At 48.7% G+C, this 18,528-nt stretch overlaps 1 protein-coding gene across 9 annotated transcripts in view; it reads right to left on the bottom strand.

Annotated features, from left to right (window-relative positions):
* LRRC2 (leucine rich repeat containing 2) overlaps positions 1–18,528 on the bottom strand; it is a 435,439-nt gene that overhangs the window by 88,615 nt on the left and 328,296 nt on the right. The gene's annotated exons all lie outside the window — the stretch shown is intronic.

Raw genomic sequence — 18,528 nt, 5'->3', positions numbered from 1 at the left:
TCTTAATTACAAACCCTCTCGTGTACATGTGTGGAGTGATTGTACAGAGAGGAGCACCACAGAGGAGTTCCTCGCCAGGACCATCCCCAAGTGACCGAAGGGACCCTGATGAGGTGGAGGCGCTGCACTGGATTTAGGTAGGACTCAGCACACTACCTCAGCTGCCTGTCTGGATGGGTCCTCCCCACACACCATCATGCGGGAGACTCAGGAGTCCTGTTGCCAACAGGTGCACCACCAGATACTATCACACTGTAATGGGGACTGGTTAGACCACAGGGGCCAATATGAGATTGGGTGGGTCCGGCCGGTTCACAAAAACCGTTACATTTGGAGGCGAGCTGCTGAGATCAGATCTGTCAACAGGACAGGCTCTAGCTAGGCACACTGGGAAACAGGGAGAGTGTCTGCTGCCACTCTGTGCTGCGTTGGGACGGACCTAGGGGTGGTCAGAGGCTGACAGGGTATTGTCAGTTCGCAGGGACGACCTAGGGGCCTGAAAGGAGTGAGGGCTTTGGAGCTGGGCTATAGCTGACGAGTCACTTTGAGGTAGTGCTAGTTGGTAGGACGCCAGAAGGGATAGCCTGTTAACGTGGTCAGGAATCCTGGAGAGGGTCTGCGCTAGGCTAACCAAGACAGGTAGACGCCCCAAGTACTGCATGGCAGAGCCAGAGTACGCTAGCCCATTCCAGACACTTACCAGGGAGCACAGACTGGGAGGAAGGAGTTACAGCAGACACTGAAAGAGTGAGCCTAGCCTGAGGTAGTGCAACATGAGTCCAGCCTAGATTAGGTACACATGTGGTGGTGCATTTGAGCAAATCTTTATTGTACTGGTGTGGTGGCTGCCCCGCAGAACGGAGCCCCATGTACGATAATTGGTACGAGAGCGTGACGACCCAAAGAATGGAGGATCCGCGCGGTGCGGAGAGTCCAAAATGGCGACCGGAGGCTGATGGGGAAGGCACACGTGGCGTGCGCCCCACTGAAGAGCAAACTGTTGCTGAGTTATCTCTTACTAATCTGCTCTGGAGTGGAGCGAAGGCAGTGGCTGCCCCGTTTTTGTCCTGTCTAGGACACCGAGGTGCCCCCCTTGAGGAAAGTGAGGACATTGTGATAACTGGGGTAGAACACAGTGAGGATGGATGTCAGTTGACATGCACACAAATGAACGCTACATCATCAAGAAATCAAACTGACATTGCAAACTCAAATGCTATCCAAAATGGCGGCTCCTGCTTGTCGGGAGACCGCGTGGGCCAGTCGCAGAGAACTTGGCTAATTCAGGACTTGCAAAAAGCTGGCCGGGAACGGCGCGAACAGAAGAGCCCCGCCCTGAAGGGGGGCATGGCGCGAAAGCTATGGCTGCGCCTTCATGGACAGTGACTCACTCAGCTCCAGTGCGGAGTCAACCGCTTAGTCTATGGGACCCTCCCCTGATTTCAACCAGGGGGCGTGACTTTCAACTATGGCCTGTGGGAATGCACCCATTGGGCCCAGGGACTGATATCCAGACGGCGCCACTACAAGAAGTAGTTCCAGCCACGGAGGTAAAGTGCAAAAAGGATGGCTATCTTGCACAAAGGGCAGCTGCCAGGAGAAGGTGGGAATAAGCCGCGGGAAAAGAACCCCACCCTGATGGGGATACTGGCGCGAAAACGCAGAAAGCGCCCACCAGGACTGAGAAAGGCGCGGCCTTAATTAAGGGGCATGCTATTCCCCTGTGGGACCCGCCCATCATTGCAATCCCTGGGGGCGGGTTCCAGCTATGTCAGCGGAAGGAGGAGCCGAAGCAGGGAGTGGCTGGTCCAGCAACTTCAATCAGTCAGTTGCGAAGAACCAACGACCTGGAGAGACCAGTACAGAGAGTGACTCCTATTAAAACAATGGCCTGTTCCTCCACTGTGGGCACCATATTATCCACGCAGCCCTACTCGGTACCCGGCGGGTTACTGGTAGTCAGGGTGGCCAACACCGAGACGGTGGTCGGGCTCTGCCTTCAATGCGGGCTGCCCGGAGGCACTGTTAACACAGCGGCACGTTGCCCACACTGCGGGACATTATATCTGTGGCCAATGCCAACGTTCATCCCGATCCAACATACTGACCCCCCAGGGGATACGGCTAGGCGGGCTGCCGAGTCCCCTGGTGCACTGTGGATCAGTCGTGCAAGTCCCGGAGAGCGGGGACTGGAGTCAGTCAAATCGGCTGGGTCAGCAACAACCGAAGCGGTCGGGTCACTCCCCGACCGAGCTGAAAAGAGACTATCGCCCCGATCGGTGACCCCTAAGTCGGGGAAGGGAGACTACTCAGATGAGGATCTCCGCGAGCTAGCGGCGGTGAGATCGGGGCCCAGGAAAGAACAGGGGAGGACGACACCCGTGGCGTGAGTAGCAGCCTGGAAAGCAGGGCGTCCCCCGCAGATCGGCGAGCCGAGAGACGGAGTCCCTCCGCCCCAGGATATGGCGGCGACGGGCGAGAGACGCCTGCACCCCTGCGGAATGGTAAGGGAAGCCCATACACTTACCTTGCCCCGGTAGACGGTGTAGCGGAAGAAAGGCCGCGCCAGGCCCAAGACGCACGTGCGGAGAAGACACCACTTCCGGTGGAGACGACGGCGGAGCTTCCGGATGTCGTCATCGAGGAAGAGATCCCGCATGGGGGTCCAACCCAAGATGGTGGCACTTCCGGTTCCGGAGAGGACATCACTTCCGGTGGAGACGGCGGAACAGACGGGAAGGAAGCAGCGACGCTTCGGCGATCGGGTGAAGGTCCCTGAGCACCTCAAGGGCCCAAGAGCTGGATGGGCGAACCACAGACTTAGGAGGGTGAGCTATCCTCATTGGATCAATTCACGGACAGCCGGGAACGGGTCGTAGCCCCGTGGCGCCCCCTCGCTTGCCCTTACGTCCAACCCACGCCCTAGGTAAAACCCCTGCCCCAATGACCTGTTCCCCGGTGTCCCCGCCTAGCCTAGAACTTGTGGACGTACCTTTGGGGGAGGAGGAGAGACGGACTGGGTAGAGACAGCGCAGTTGCGCTACAGAGGGCATTTCTCGGGGTGGGGGAGAATTGGGTAAGGCCACGGTGGGCCGATGGTTGCCTCCTGCGACCGACAAACCCGAACAAAAGGCCCCGGGATCATCACGGTGGTCCTTGCCACGGTCGGCACGGACATCGGGGGTATTCTCTGGGGGGGATGCGGACGAAAGTGACTCAGGGGATTCGCACCGCTTCAAAGAACACCGTTGGTGGGCCCCACTCTTTGAAGGCTATGTAGCCTGGATGGACCGTACGCGGTTTCTCATCCGTAGGGAGGATGTAGTAGACTATTGGTGGGCCGTAGGAGAATTCACCCCTGACCAACGAGATAGGGAATTACAGGACCGGTGGATTAAGTTAGAACACAGGGAGATAGAGCCCATGGGACCCGATATCCTAAGTGATCCTGTGGATCCTGACGAACCCCTGTCATGGGTGCTGCCTGGGTGGGCAGGTAATGCTGAGCTGACCAGGATCAGTAGAGCTGAAAGGGCCATAATAGCCAGATATAAATCATCCCACGGGTTGGAGTACCCTTATGTCCCTGAACACCTCATGGAGGAGATAGAGGAAAAGGTGGCTCAGAGAAACTATCGAAATGTATTTAGTTAACAAAGGGAGCGTGGTCACCGGAAGGAAGGCTGAGGACAGGATAGATCACATGATGAGAGTGTGGAGTATAGGAGGAACATATACAAACACAAGGTGACATATAGGCCTGAGAGGGGACTGCCTAGGCATTATCATGTCACTGTCCTGGACATGGGTGGTAGAGAGGTTAGGAAGCCTGACCCGAGTCACTACTATTAGGGGGTACTGAGACATTGCGCGGGCTCGTGGCTGCTGGTCGGGGCGGGCTTGGCGGGATGTAACTGTAGTCATTTTTTTCTGTTGTATTATGCAAACCTGTGTGATGTTAACAATTATGTTTGTTTCACAGTGCTTCCTGGAGGAAGGTGTGCAAATTTAGGTCCCAGTGAGGACGATGGGATTCACCAGGGGGAGAGTGTAGCGGTCATGTAAAATGGCTACAGTCATCTCTCCTGCTGACAGTAAGGCCTGGTAAGTTGTGGGCATGCCAGCAGTAATTATGGAGGTTTGCCCTCACACCCTGGTGAGGTGCCCTATGTAATGATGGTAGTGGTCACAGACTCTGACTCCCTGGTTGGTGATGTCAGAGTTGTGTCAGCCCTCAGAGTGTACATAAGGCACAGCACTGTGTCTAAGAGTTAGTTCAAGTGCGAGTTCGGCTAGTTCTACTTCTAGTTCAAGTACAAATCCAGTTATGTTCTAGTGGCTGAAGCAGGAGTCTGTGTCCAGGGACCTGGCACAGAGTAGGACATCCCGGCTGGGATAGGGAATCCCTAATTGAGGCGAATAATACCTTTCAAAGGGAAGTACGGTGACAATGGAGGGCTAATTACACCCATTGTGGAGGGCAGCATGGCCCACCGTACAATAAAGATGCTCTTAATTACAAACCCTCTCGTGTACATGTGTGGAGTGATTGTACAGAGAGGAGCACCACAGAGGAGTTCCTCGCCAGGACCATCCCCAAGTGACCGAAGGGACCCTGATGAGGTGGAGGCGCTGCACTGGATTTAGGTAGGACTCAGCACACTACCTCAGCTGCCTGTCTGGACGGGTCCTCCCCACACACCATCATGCGGGAGACTCAGGAGTCCTGTTGCCAACAGGTGCACCACCAGATACTATCACACTGTAATGGGGACTGGTTAGACCACAGGGGCCAATATGAGATTGGGTTGGTCAGGCCGGTTCACAAAAACCGTTACACATATATATATATATATATAAAAAAAAATACTTTCTACTTTTTAATTTAATAAACATAGTGCATATTTTGTAAGGGTGGGCACTTACACTGGTGTTTTTGGTTTAAAAAAAATGGTGCTAAGGGTATTGATGCCGTTTTGGTGCAAAAAAGATTTTGTATATTGGTTCTAAAAATGTTTTAAAAAAATTTTTTTTTTAAATTATGCCAAAAATCATAAGTAGGCAGGATTTAAAAAGCTAAACAAAGTAAGTATTATTCTAAAAATAATTGTGCCCATTAAACATGTGTCTGGGCACTGATAAAGAATGTATATCTCCTCTCTATCTTTCTCTCTCGTCTCTCTCTGCCCCCCTTTCTCTCTTCTCTCTCTGCCCCCCCCTTCTCTCTCAGCTTCCTTTCTCTATCTCTCGCAGCCCTCTCTCAAAGCACTCCCTCTCTCTCAGCCCCCACCTCACTCTCTCTAACAGCACCCCCTCTCTCTCAGCCTTCTCAGTGCACTCTCTTTCTCAGCCCCTCTCTCACTCTCTTCCCAAGCTGGGGGCGATCCCTGCAATCAGATGTAAACTTTGAATCCAACCAGGATCCCCCCACTGTTGGTGGCCTTGGAAGGTCAAAAAGGCATTGCAGGCTGGTACTACTGGCCCAGTCGAACCAGTAGCACGTGCCTTAAACCGGCTCTTTTAACTTGTATTTACTTTAATCTTAGTATTTTTATTTGGTTTGATTTTACTTAAGGTATTTTTTATTTTAGTATGGAATACTAAGAGAGGGAGACAGGCAGCATGGGCAGGAGGGATGCTGTCCCTCCTGTGAAAATTAGGAGGGATTTTGCAGTCATATAGACTCAGGAGCAGTGATGTTCCCTTTCCTGGTACAAAAGCAGCAGTGATAATAATGCATCTGCAGACCCTGTTGTGTGCATCTTTCAGAAGGGTACGGTAAAGTGCTTTTGTTCAGCCAATCATGGAGGACCAGGATTGGTCGAATTGGTCCTAAGCAGGATATTCTTCAACTTCCTCTGACTCACTCATTAGAAGCAGCGCTGTTTCAGAGGGAGCAAAGTAGCGTGACAATTCCCCTTCTTTCCTTATGCTGAATATAGAGACTATGCCAGGGCCAACAGTGACAACAGCAGGCAGATCTACTGTAGTTCATTATCCATCTTTAATTCTAGTGTCTCAGTTGTGACAATGATTACTGATGCTTCCTCAACCCAATTGCAGCTGTTGTTTGAACAGCTGTGTGAGCAGGAACTGTATCAGCATATGGACACATGGCTTGACATTGATTCCAGAACAGGGCCCAGTTAAAGCCTTTTGGGGAGCCCCATCTCAATCAGTGTCCCTGTCTCTGGTATCCGCTGCACCACCAAGCACCTCTGCTGCTGCTTTTGATCTAGCTGGAGTGACATTGGTGGCAGTGGTGGATCTGCTAGTGAGTCTACCAAGGAGAACGTTAGATGAGGGACTGTGCCAGGTGTCGTGGTAGTAAGCCTCAAGTTGCTATCCCAGCCTTTTCCCCAAGTCTACTGTAGATGGGGAGCTTAATCATTCAACCCCAAATAAGAAAGAAGTAATATAGTGTAGAAATGTTTATATCGTCACAATGTATATGAAAGCTATTCCATGTGCAGGTGAAATGTCAGGTGTTTCAGGTTACCTTTAGTTGCACAAGGTAATCTCCATGTAGTATATGGGTATATATCTTCTAATAAGGAAATACAACAATATCTACAACATTTGGAGACTTGTAGTATTCACACTCACATTTGTTAAAATAATAACCCGCCAAATCATAATAATGAATAGGGATAACAGGAAGAACCAGTGACCCGGCACGAGGATCTCGTAGTTGCCTCCGGGGAGGATGGTTAGGCCTTCTTGGGGGTAACGGAAAGGTTAACCCCTTCATTACCTTAGCAATTAGTAAATATTGTAATGAAGGGGGGGGTTATTAATGTATATTTATTGTTAACATATTTTATTAAGTAAAGCTTAATATTGATTGCCACAGTGACAATCAATGTTTCAAATGTTGGGTAGAGGGGTGGCAGGAGGGTTTAACACCTTCATTAGCTTAGCGGTTAGCTGCTAAAGTAATTAAGATTTGCATTTTTAGTACATAGGATTGAACAGGAGCAAGAAAGGCAAGGCAACGGTTAAACAAGGCAATAGGGTGCTTGGGGCAAGCACTTTGTTACATAAACAGACGTTTATGCTCAGCCAATTTGCAGCAGGGTTTGCTGAACATTTAAGGAACAGGTAGCCAATAGCCGGTTAGTACAAGGCTGTAGGGTAATGAATGAGAACCGCCCCCTCAGACATATTCAGTCCACTGATAGGCAGGGGCGGGGAGAAGAGCAGGTGTGGAATAATTATTGAGAGCCAGACTTCTTAGATCCATGCGGCACCTACACGTAGCTTGCGTGCGATGCGCATCACCCGTGACATCGCGGGGGCGGAGCCTGAGCGTGGTGCGAGCGGTGTCCCCCAACCTGGCAGCGCAACGTGTGTCACCCGTCTCATCACAGGATGCATCATGGGGTGGGGCCCGAAGAACAATCCTCACACTGTGAGGGTTAAATTACCAATTTCATGTGTAACAGGACCAGAGTTTAGGGGAGAAACGTTGACTACTTCCATCTTCACAGGAGAGTCTTTGGTCCTAAACGAAATAATTTATCTTTGGAAAATTCAAGGTCCATGAAATTTTCCCCCTCACCTCAGGCAATTATTGCAGTGGTAGAGATGCTGCGAGTACCCTCTTTAAGAATAATCGTCCAAAGGAAGTGAGGATACCTGATGGGTATGTTGCTATCCTCTTCAGTAGTGAAGAATATGGGTTGTGAGAGAGACTGTAGCTGGCCAGAGTTTGTATTCATGGTATTCAATCTTTGTGGCCCGTGAGCGGACAAAAGCTTTCTAGGCTTGTTAGGGCAAGTGGCTAGCTATTGTCCACAATTGCCACAATACACACATAAGTCTTCTGAGCGATGGCAGCTTCTTTCCACAGAGCTGATTGGTCCTCAAACTATATTCACCTACATTGGTTCCACTTCTGGGGCTGTGGAAACTCTCATTCTTAGCACCCATGAAGTGAACGAAGAAGTCAAACTTCTTATGCCAGGACTGCCTGATGTGAAATGTTGTCTCTCTAGTTTCCTCACCAAAATCCTTAGCTCTATTTGGACACAGAGATGAACAAAGTCTTCCAGTATCATTGGAGTAACAATCTGAGTGAGTTCATCTTTTATCTGATTGGATAGGCCTTTTCGGAAATGGAAACTCTGTGCTGATTCGTACCAGGATATGTCAGCTACCATCTTGTGAATTCTGTGTCATAGTCAGCAGCTGTACACCTACCCAGGAGCAGGTTTATCGGAATTGCTTCTGCCGTAGCTGAGGCATGTGCAAAGGTCATAATACTCAAGGAACAGCTTAATAGTATTGTAGCAGATGGAAAATGTGTACTTACATTGTGATGGTCTCTTTTTAATGTGTATAACAAAGAAAAATGACAATTTAATTAAATATGTTTAGTTCAAAACGTTGTAACGGATCGGGGGACTTGCGCTTCCCAGCATGTCCCCGTCACCCCAGGTCCCACAGAGGCTAGCTGTCCCGCTCCCCTACATCCCCAATCTCTATCCTCCTCCCTAAGCCGTTCCGCCACGGCACGGTCCGCACGCCCAGGCACACGTTCTGTGCACGCGCACGGTCCCCTCACCGAGCGCGCGTGCTCCCGATCGCTTGTCTCCTATCAAAGTACACGCGCCCCTCGGCATGCCTCCGTCATCCCAGCCCTTTCCCTACCTGGTTCCTCCGCTCCTCCTTCCCCTCTGCCTCTCGTACCGAGCGCCTCCTCCGCGATGCTTCCCCCATGCTCTGGTACTCGCGCTGTGCGCGCGCATAACAATGTTACAGAAGGCGCGCGCACCCGCTCTAGTTGTCAGCCGTCCCCAGGCACTGGCTCTGCCCCCCGTTGGTTGCAGGCGATTACCCTTGATTACCTCCCTGTCTCTTCCCCTGCGCTCACAGACCTATCCCTGCAATTACCCAGTCAAACCTCTGCTCCTCCCTTCACCCCTATTGGCCCTTCTTCCCATATAACCCCACTATGTCCTCTCAGTCCTTGCTCTGCATAGCTGTCCTGTAGCTCCTGTGTGTGCAGTGTCTATGCCCAGCTCCCTTGTCTGTTTCAGCTCTGGTTCCTGTCCCTGCCCCTGTTTGGATTCCTTTGGTTTGAACTTGAACTCTGCTTTGGACTTGACTACGCTGCCTTCTCCTGCCCTTGAACCCTGGCTTTCGGACATCACTACGCTGCTCTCTCCAACCCCTGAACTCTGGCACTTGGACATTACCCTCCGACCTCTGGCATCCCGGACTCAGCAAGTATAACGTTAACCCTTACTCACCAGGCCCGGCAACGCTACTACCACACTCCGGGCACCCTCTCACTGCTGTGGGTGTGTGTTATACCCTTACCCACCTCAGTACTGGGGACTGGCCAGGTCTGCGGGCATACAGGCGTTACAAACGTAAGTTGAAATTTGTAATTAGAGAACCAATAAAATTAAATCAATTACTAAATAACACAACAAATATTTCACATATTTCTGAAGCACGACTCAAGTTTGGCTTAAAAACAGAATTCACACACTACTTTACTTACAGTTTAAGTCAAAAGATAACATTTATGAAGTTTCCATTTCAAACCCACGTTCAAACCCACAAACGTGCCCATCCTTAATATTTTTTGCCCGTATTATAGTTGGAAGATTTTGATAAGCAAATTTTTTGTGTTGCAGGGTATATTTCCTATAAACAGTTGTTGCCTTGGCAAAAAAAGTTACTGGCATTCCCATGAAAAATGTATTTTGTCATAATTCATTCAAACACATGCTTTCTCATAAAAAAACGTAATGTAGTAATATATTGATCAGAATCTATTAACTAGGCTCATTAGTGTTGTATAAACAATTTGCACAATAGTAATAGAGCTTTAGAGAAGAAACCATATGAACATATTTAATAATGAGTGGCATTCCATTTGGTTTATAGTTAACTTTCTGGATCAGAATTGGTATAAGCCTTCCTATAAAGGTAAATTAAAATAGTTTCCTTATATTTGATGCATCTACATATCTTCCAAAGATTCTTATTTAGTATACTGTGCAGGTGCTTCCAAATGCTGGAACAGAAACTCCATAAACACATTTTCTAATCTGAACAAAACACAAGCCAAAACCTGGAAAAGGCTAATCCTCTGATCTGTATTATTTTGGTATTATGTTTCTTCTGGTTACATTTTTGGGATCATGAACTTATGCATAGAAGTTTGAAAAAAATGAAAGAATAGGATAATAATCTTTACCAGCACCGAGAAGCAGCTTCGCAGTATATTGAATGAGGGCCAAAATCTTTATATTGAATTTGAAGCCATTTCACAGTGGAGGAATCAACTTCTGGTCCATTAAATGGGATTTCTCTGGACTCCTTTTTATATTAAAAATGATAAAAGGCATCTTTTTTTTATTAAGTATACACCCTTCACTGTCAGAGAGGTCTTCAACACAACAAGAGTTTTAAGCAACACGAGGAATGTGTTTGTTTGAAATGAAGGAAAGATTTCAAAATACACAGCTTATGCAAAAAGAGAAGAGTAGAAAAGTGAAAATGGTCATGCATACATTGCTAATATGGTGTAGGATGTTTCGTCACGGTCATTTCGCCACGACAGTTACTGCCGGCATTTAACCACCACTCACCTTGCTGCAGGGACATCTAGCCACCGGCCGCTTCTCTGCCAAAGTAAGCCCCTAACTTTATCCCTTAGCATAAAAAACCCTTACCCTAGAAACCATACCCTGTTCCCTTAGCATAAAAACCCCTTACCCTAGAAACCTTACCCCAGTCCTTTTACCCTAAAAAGTTTACACTGGTCCCTTTACCCTAAAAACTCTAACCCAAACACTGAAACTCCTAAAATTAACCGCTAATACTAATAAATGCTAATGCACTTACAGTACCTTTGCAGCGGTGGAGGCTAAATGACTGCGGTGAGATGTCCCATTCCGTTGCTAATTGGAATTGATTTACACTAAAAATTTAAACCTTTTTTTAAGAACGAAAGAAACGAAATAAAATCATTGTTAGTTCCCCTTTGTTATTACACCGTGGAGGCTATTTATAAAAGTCTCTTAGCAGCAACACTGGAGAGAAAGTGGAGCAAAAAAAGAGCCAGATTTACCAAAGAAAGGGGATTCAAGGATAAAGCTATTTGATACATTTTTTCAATAAATCTGCTGCAATTTTTTCGCACTATTTGTGCTCCAGGTTTGCAGCACAGGATGACTTTGATAAGGCCTTGGTCCCGCTGCATCCGGCGGTGCGCGCGGCCACGTGTGCATCACTCACCAGACCTGACTTCCTCCCGAGCCAGCCCCAGTCCCTCCTCGCTGCAAGACTCGCTGCGCACTGTGACGCGTCAGCCAGCAGGGGATACATGAGGATCGTGATCCCAAGCGGCGACGCGTCACATGGCCTCGCAGTGAGCCAATGAGGAGGAGAGCTGTCTGGAGCTATGGGAGGGAAGTCTGTGCAGCCGTGCATAGCCCTCCCCCCTCCTCTGGTGCTCATTTCGCAGGCTGCCCCTAGTGGGGGGGGTTTCCGGGGGTGAGAGAGTGGGAGGGCTCCGGGAGAGAGAGAGGGCTACGGTCACTGCCTGCAGTTATGTGACCGGCTGAAATGCCCTGGGAAGCAGTGTCAGGGAAATGTCACTCTATAGCTATATATATATATATATATATATATATATATATATATATATATAGCCGCACACCCCATGCTTTAAGCCGTGCTGGGTGTTTGCAAACAGCTTGTGTTTTGGCCCGCCCCTGTCATGGCCCCGCCTCCTATCATTGCCCCGCCTCCTCCACATTTTGGACACGCCGTCCCGCGCCGAAAAACATTACCTGCAGACCGCAAATCGCGGTGCAGTGACTTGTACGTGCCGCCGGCAAGCAAGGCGGCCGTGCAGGCGTGTGCAGTGGGGCCTTAGCTAAATAAACACTAGTTTGTTGAGTAGAGCCAGTCCTTTGTGTGTCCTTCCCTTTAGAAGGCAAAGTAATAAGAAAGACAGAGACCCAGCATAGGCCCGTCTCCAACATAAGGACTTGGTGAGGGGAAAAGGCAGGCCCTGTTGGCGGTGATCGGGCCCTGGTGATAAGGTGACCTCTCCTTTCCTGATGTTCTTGTTAAATGATGGAACACCAGTTCCCCAGTGCCTAGTTATGACAGAAAAGGTCAGTCCCTTTGCAAAAGAACCGGATGGTCGGCCCAGGAGCCACCCACAGGGATCATTCAAGTTAGATGAATGCTGAGCTTACAGAGACAAGCATTGCACACCAGGGTGAAGCTGCAGGTACAACATGCATGCAACAATTGCAGTGGATGCCACCCTGCAAATTTTAAAAAGCAAGGTAATTTCAACCATGCAGGCACAACAAAACAAAACTAACAAAGGCCCTAACACCAGTAAGACTTAGGGGTCAATGCACAAAAAAATTGCCAGTTTTTTTCAATCACCATTTTTGACAACGTTGCTATCACGGAATGCACAAAGCCCCGAATACCAGTGATAGAAACATTTGCAAAAATGGTGAGTAGCTGGCAACGAGATGATTGCCCCTCTGAAAAGAGCTCACCTGGCGAGTTCTATCTGCTGCAGAAAGAGAGAGCTGCCTCTCTCTGCGCAAATCTCGCCTGAAATTAAAGTTTTGGAGCAGAACTGCGTTGATTTAAGATTCGGGAACTCCCTGCTTCCTGAGATACAGGCCCCATTATGGGGTGCGATATCTCTTACGCATTTAAATCCCACCGTCACGTGATGCGCATCATGTACATGCATAGGAGATACCGGCACCCCATAACGGGGCCTTTATCTCGGGAAGCAGGGGGTCCGGGGACCTCCAATCAACAAGGTTCTGCTCCAGAGACCCCCTGCTCATCTACACTAGAATTAAAATGTATATTAAAGTATGTAATAACCACCAATACACAACCCACCCCCTGTGCCCCCACATAAAACCATTATTTATTTATTTTAACACAGGATTGATACCATTGGCTGGCATGTCCCCAGGTGGTACCCATAGGTGTCCGGGGTTCCTCAGGTGGTCCCCCTCCGGGGTCTGTGGGGCCATCGGGTAGTCCACACAGGTGTCCTGGGACCACACAAGGGGTCCTCATATGATCCCCATGGGTGTCTGGGGGTCCTGGGTCATTCCCACAGGTGTCTGGGGCCCCCCGGGTGGTTTTCACGGGTGTCTGGGGGCCCTCAGGTGGTTTACACAGGTGTCCGGGGGCCCCACTGGGGTCCATGGGTGGTCCCCGCAGGTGTCCAGGGGTCCTCGGGTGGTTCCTGTGGGTGTCCGGTAGTCCTCGGGTTGTCCTTGTGGGCATCCAGGGGTCCTCGGTTGATCACCGTTGGTGTCTGGGTGTCCTCGGTTGGTCCCCATTGGCGTTCGGGGGCTCACGGTCCCCACGGGTCCCTGCTGGCCTTCAGTACCAACCCTGTTGTAAAATAAATCAAGATGGCATAGATTTACTGTATAGCCATGGTTGGTTCTGGCTATCCATCTGCTCTCCCTGGAACATAAGTCCTGGTAGATACAGGCAGTGCCAGGACCAATTTGGGTTTACCATCCCCCTCTCTAGCTTCTTTGAGTGGCAGGAGTGGAGGTGTGACAGGGTCTGTTTACTGCCCAATCCAGGTGCAGACCTTGGACCCCCACTATCTGCACTAAGGAAGAGGCATACCTACATTATAGTTAGTTCTGTTCCAGTTCTAGTTGAGTGCACTCCAAGTTCCTGAGAGGTGTACAGTTCTAAGCCAAGTACTGGGAGTGTAAGCTGTGTCTCACCCTGCAGGTCGGACTGCATGATTGACTACCCTAGGGGACTGTGAGAAGGACTAGAGGATCTATACAGAGACTATTCATGGGCTAGGACTACCAATGTATTCGCTGTATGTGCTGATTGCAGTGGATGCTAATAAATTCCTCTGTTCCATATACTCTGGCCTGAGGATGCAGTTACTTGGGAAAATATTGAATCAGTTCTATCATGGTAACTGCCTCCAGCAACCCTGGGGCCCATGGTAGATGGAGGTGCAGCACCTGAGACAAGTACATGAAGTCAGCTAGCAGCCTTTGCAGAAATGCTTTTAAGTAGAAATCTTTAAAGTAGTGGAAGTTTAAAAAAGGAAGTTGGGACCATTGATCTGCTTCTCATCTCATCTCATCTCTTGTCTTTTCTCAGGTAAAACATCTCAAATTGTCTGTGTAGAAATCATCCCCCTATTGCCTTAATGTAATTCATCTTTCACACTTGTGCAAGACAACACCCACCTTTGAAAAACAATTTGGTTTAACTACCCTCACATGTGCTAATTATGTTTGTTGTACCAACCAGGTGACTTTCTAAATGTATATAAGTAAACTTACAACAGCCATTGCTGCTAGCAGCCTTTGCTCTTAAGCAGAAATGCTTTTAAGTAGAAATCTTTAAAGTAGTGGAAGTTTAAAAAAGGAAGTTCAAAAAGAAGTGGAAAAAGTGGACACACTCTACTGCTTCTGATTCCTGCATTTGAACTACGCTGGAAAGGAGGTTATCATCCCACACTGCACATCTCAACACATTACTATTGCTGTGATGCCACCTTTACTTTTTATATTTACTGTAACCTCACTTATTTTCAAATTATGCACTTCCTTCCACCAGCCTCATGTCTCTAACTCTATTCATAATTCGCCATCTCTCCTTACTTCACCACTTCTCAGTTCACATGAACTCCTCTCTTACCTGCGCCCTCTGTCACCACACAGTTATGCCGCCTGCACTAAAACACACCCTTACAAATCATCCTCACACATTCTCTTTCTATCCATGCTTCTCCTCCTTGCTTCTGGGGATATCTCTCCCAATCCTGGTCCCTGCCTTATTTCTACTTGCTCTCGTCCTCGCCTTCCACATGCAACTTCTACTCCTTCTGGTGTCAACCCATCTAACCTCATAACCATCCCCTGCCACCCTCCCTCCTCTCTCCCTTTCTCCTGTGCACTTTGGAATGCTCGCTCCCTCTCTAACAAGTTCCTCTCTGTGCATGACTTCTTTCTCTCTCACTCCCTGCTTCTCTTTGCTATAACTGAGACCTGGCTCACTCAGTCTGACTCTGCTCTGGAAGCTGCCCTCTCCTACGGTGGCCTTTCCTTCTCCCACACTCCACGCCCTGATGGCAGGGGTGGAGGCGTGGGGCTCCTGCTCTCCTCTCTCTGCCGTTACAGAACAATTTCTATTCCGTCTCTCTTGCTTTTCCCTCCTTCGAGGCTCACACAGTCCAGATCTTCTCTCCTCTCCCGGTCCATGTGGCGGTCATCTATCGCCCACCTTCCTCTACTCATCCCCCTTCTGCCTTTCTCTCTCACTTTGAATCCTGGCTCTCTTTCTTTCTCTCCTCAGACTCCCCTGTTCTTCTCCTTGGGGACTTCAATTGCCACATTGATGACCCCTCTCTCCCTTGGGCTTCCCGCTTTCTTTCTCTAACCTCTTCTTTTGGCCTTCAACAGTGGACTGCAGCCAGCACCCACAAGGATGGCCACTACTTAGACCTGGTTTTCACTAAAAACTTCTCTCTCTCCGACTTCTCCATTTCCCCTTTTCCTCTCTCTGACCATCACCTCATCTCATTTTCTCTCTCTCGCTTCTCTCCATCTCCATCTCCATCTCCATCTCGCCCTCGTTTTTGCAGAAACCTGCACTCTATTAACCTACCAGCTCTTGATTCCACTTTACGCTCCTCCCTCTCCTCTCTCAGTTCCGCTTCAGACCCTGACAACCTGGTCAGGAACTACAACTCTGCCTTATCTTCCTCTCTTGATCTTCATGCCCCACTTTCTCTCTGCCGTCCTCGCCCTTCTAACCCCAGACCCTGGCTAAACTCCCACACACGCATGCTGCGTTCCTCCACTCGTTCCTCTGAACGCCTCTGGAGGAAATCTCATACACTCGCAGACTTCGTTCACTACAAATTTATGCTATCCTGTTTCAACTCTGCCCTCTTTCAGGCTAAACAAACCTACTTTTCATCACTAATCAACACACACAAGTCTAACCCACGCCGTCTCTTTTCTGTCTTTGACTCTCTACTCAGACCACCCTCAGCTGCCTCCTCTTCTTCCTCCATCTCACCTCAGGACTTTGCTGACTTTTTTAAGAATAAGGTGGAGTCCATACGGCAGAACATCCCATCTGTTGCCTCCTCCCATCCCACAATGCTTCCCAACTCTCCTCCTGTCTTTCTTGACTCTTTTTCTGCTATCTCGGAGGAGGATGTATCACTGCTGATCTCCTCTTCTCCCTCTACCACTTGCCCTCTTGATCCCATTCCCTCCCATCTCCTAAAACCTCTTGCTCCTTCTATAATCCCTATGCTCACACAGATCTTTAACTCTTCCCTCTACTCTGGTACCTTTCCTTCATCCTTCAAGCATGCAACCGTTATACCATTACTCAAAAACAGCAAGCTTGACCCTACCTGTCCTTCTAACTATCGACCTGTCTCCCTCCTGCCTTTTGCCTCCAAACTCCTTGAACGTCTTGTATTCTCTCGATTGCTACACTTTCTCAACACCTATTCTGTACTAGACCCTCTACAATCTGGCTTCCGCACTGCTCACTCTACTGAAACAGCCCTCACTAAAATAACTGACGACCTCCACGCTGCCAAAGACAGAGGTCATTACACTCTGCTCATATTACTCGACCTCTCTGCAGCATTCGACACCGTGGACCACCCTCTTCTCCTTCACATTCTCCATACTCTTGGTATTCGGAACAAAGCTTTATCCTGGATCTCCTCTTACCTCTCCCATCGTACCTTCAGTGTCTCTTTTGCTAACACCTCCTCCTCCTCTATTGATCTCTCTGTGGGGGTACCCCAGGGCTCTGTCCTGGGACCCCTTCTCTTTTCTCTCTACACACTCTCTCTAGGTGACCTAATCACATCTTTTGGGTTTAAATATCACCTCTATGCTGACGACACACAAATTTACCTTTCAACCCCTGACCTTACACCTGCTATACAGACCAAAGTTTCTGAATGCCTCTCTGGAATATCATCCTGGATGGCCATCCGCCGACTGGAACTTAACATGGCAAAAACAGAGCTCCTTATACTACCTCCCAAACCTGGCCCTACTACATCCTTCCACATTGCTATTGGAAATACGATCATTCACCCAGTAGCCCAAGCACGCTGCCTAGGGGTCACACTTGATTCCTCTCTCTCATTCTCCTCTCATATTCAAAACGTTTCTAAAACTTGTCGCTTTTTCCTCCGCAATATCACAAAGATACGCCCTTTCCTCTGTTACTCAACTGCTAAAACTCTGACTCAGGCCCTCATTCTCTCACGTCTCGATTACTGCAACCTCCTGCTGTCCGGCCTTCCTACCTCTCACCTGTCTCCCCTACAATCTATCCTAAACACTGCTGCCAGAATCACTCTACTCTTTCCTAAATCTGTCTCAGCGTCTCCCCTGCTGAAATCCCTCTCCTGGCTTCCGATTAAATCGCGTATCTCACACTCAATTCTACTGCTCACTTTTAAAGCTTTACATTCTTCTGCCCCTCATTACATCTCAGCCCTAATTTCTCGCTATGCACCATCACGACTCTTGCGTTCTTCTCAAGGATGTCTTCTTTCTACCCCCTTTGTATCTAAAGCTCTCTCCCGCCTTAAACCTTTCTCACTTTCTGCCCCACACCTCTGGAATGCTCTTCCCCTCAATACCCGACTAGCCCCCTCGCTATCCACCTTTAAGACCCACCTTAAGACACATCTGCTTAAAGAAGCATATGAGTAGCACTGGATAATCATGGACACATGACACAAAGCTTGGCCTCCTGCAGACGCACTTACTAGTATTCCCTCCTACTGTCTCTGTACGTTCTCCCTACCTACCAATTAGATTGTAAGCTCCTCGCAGCAGGGACTCCTTCCTTAATGTTACTTTTACAGTATGTCTGAAGCACTTATTCCCATGATGTGTTATTTATATTTGTTATTTATATGACATGTATTACTACTGTGAAGCGCTATGTACATTTTATGGCGCTATACAAATAAAGACATACATACATACATACAAGTCACCCATAAAGCCTGTCCTGTTCCCCACAACACCGCGGAAGCTCAGCATATCCTGGAACCAATAGGTATTATGCACCTCACCACCGATACCAATGACAAAATCTTCCAGAGGGGGAAGGGGGAAGCAGCGCTACACCTTTCAATAAATACACCTCCCCCCCCCATGCCCACAAACTCATACAGTACAGAAATGGGCAAAATAACTATTATCCAGATATGCATAATAGCTAATTTGCCGATTATTAAATCAAGCATTTGCCAGGCAGCATAAATAAGGTAACTAAAACTGTTCTACTTACCCCTGCCATCATGAAGGGCGTCCTCGTCAGCATAATGCAGTGCCATGTCCTCATATGCCAGCAAGAATATATACAAAAATACAATCTAATGGCCCCTAACCCCTTAATCACCATAGCGGTTAATAACCGCTACAGTAATTAAGGGGTTAACCCACCCTCCCCCACTACCCACCCAGG

This window comes from Ascaphus truei, chromosome 1, assembly GCF_040206685.1.
Source record: "Ascaphus truei isolate aAscTru1 chromosome 1, aAscTru1.hap1, whole genome shotgun sequence".
Taxonomy (NCBI): domain Eukaryota; kingdom Metazoa; phylum Chordata; class Amphibia; order Anura; family Ascaphidae; genus Ascaphus; species Ascaphus truei.
This window is presented reverse-complemented; position numbering and strand designations above follow the sequence as displayed.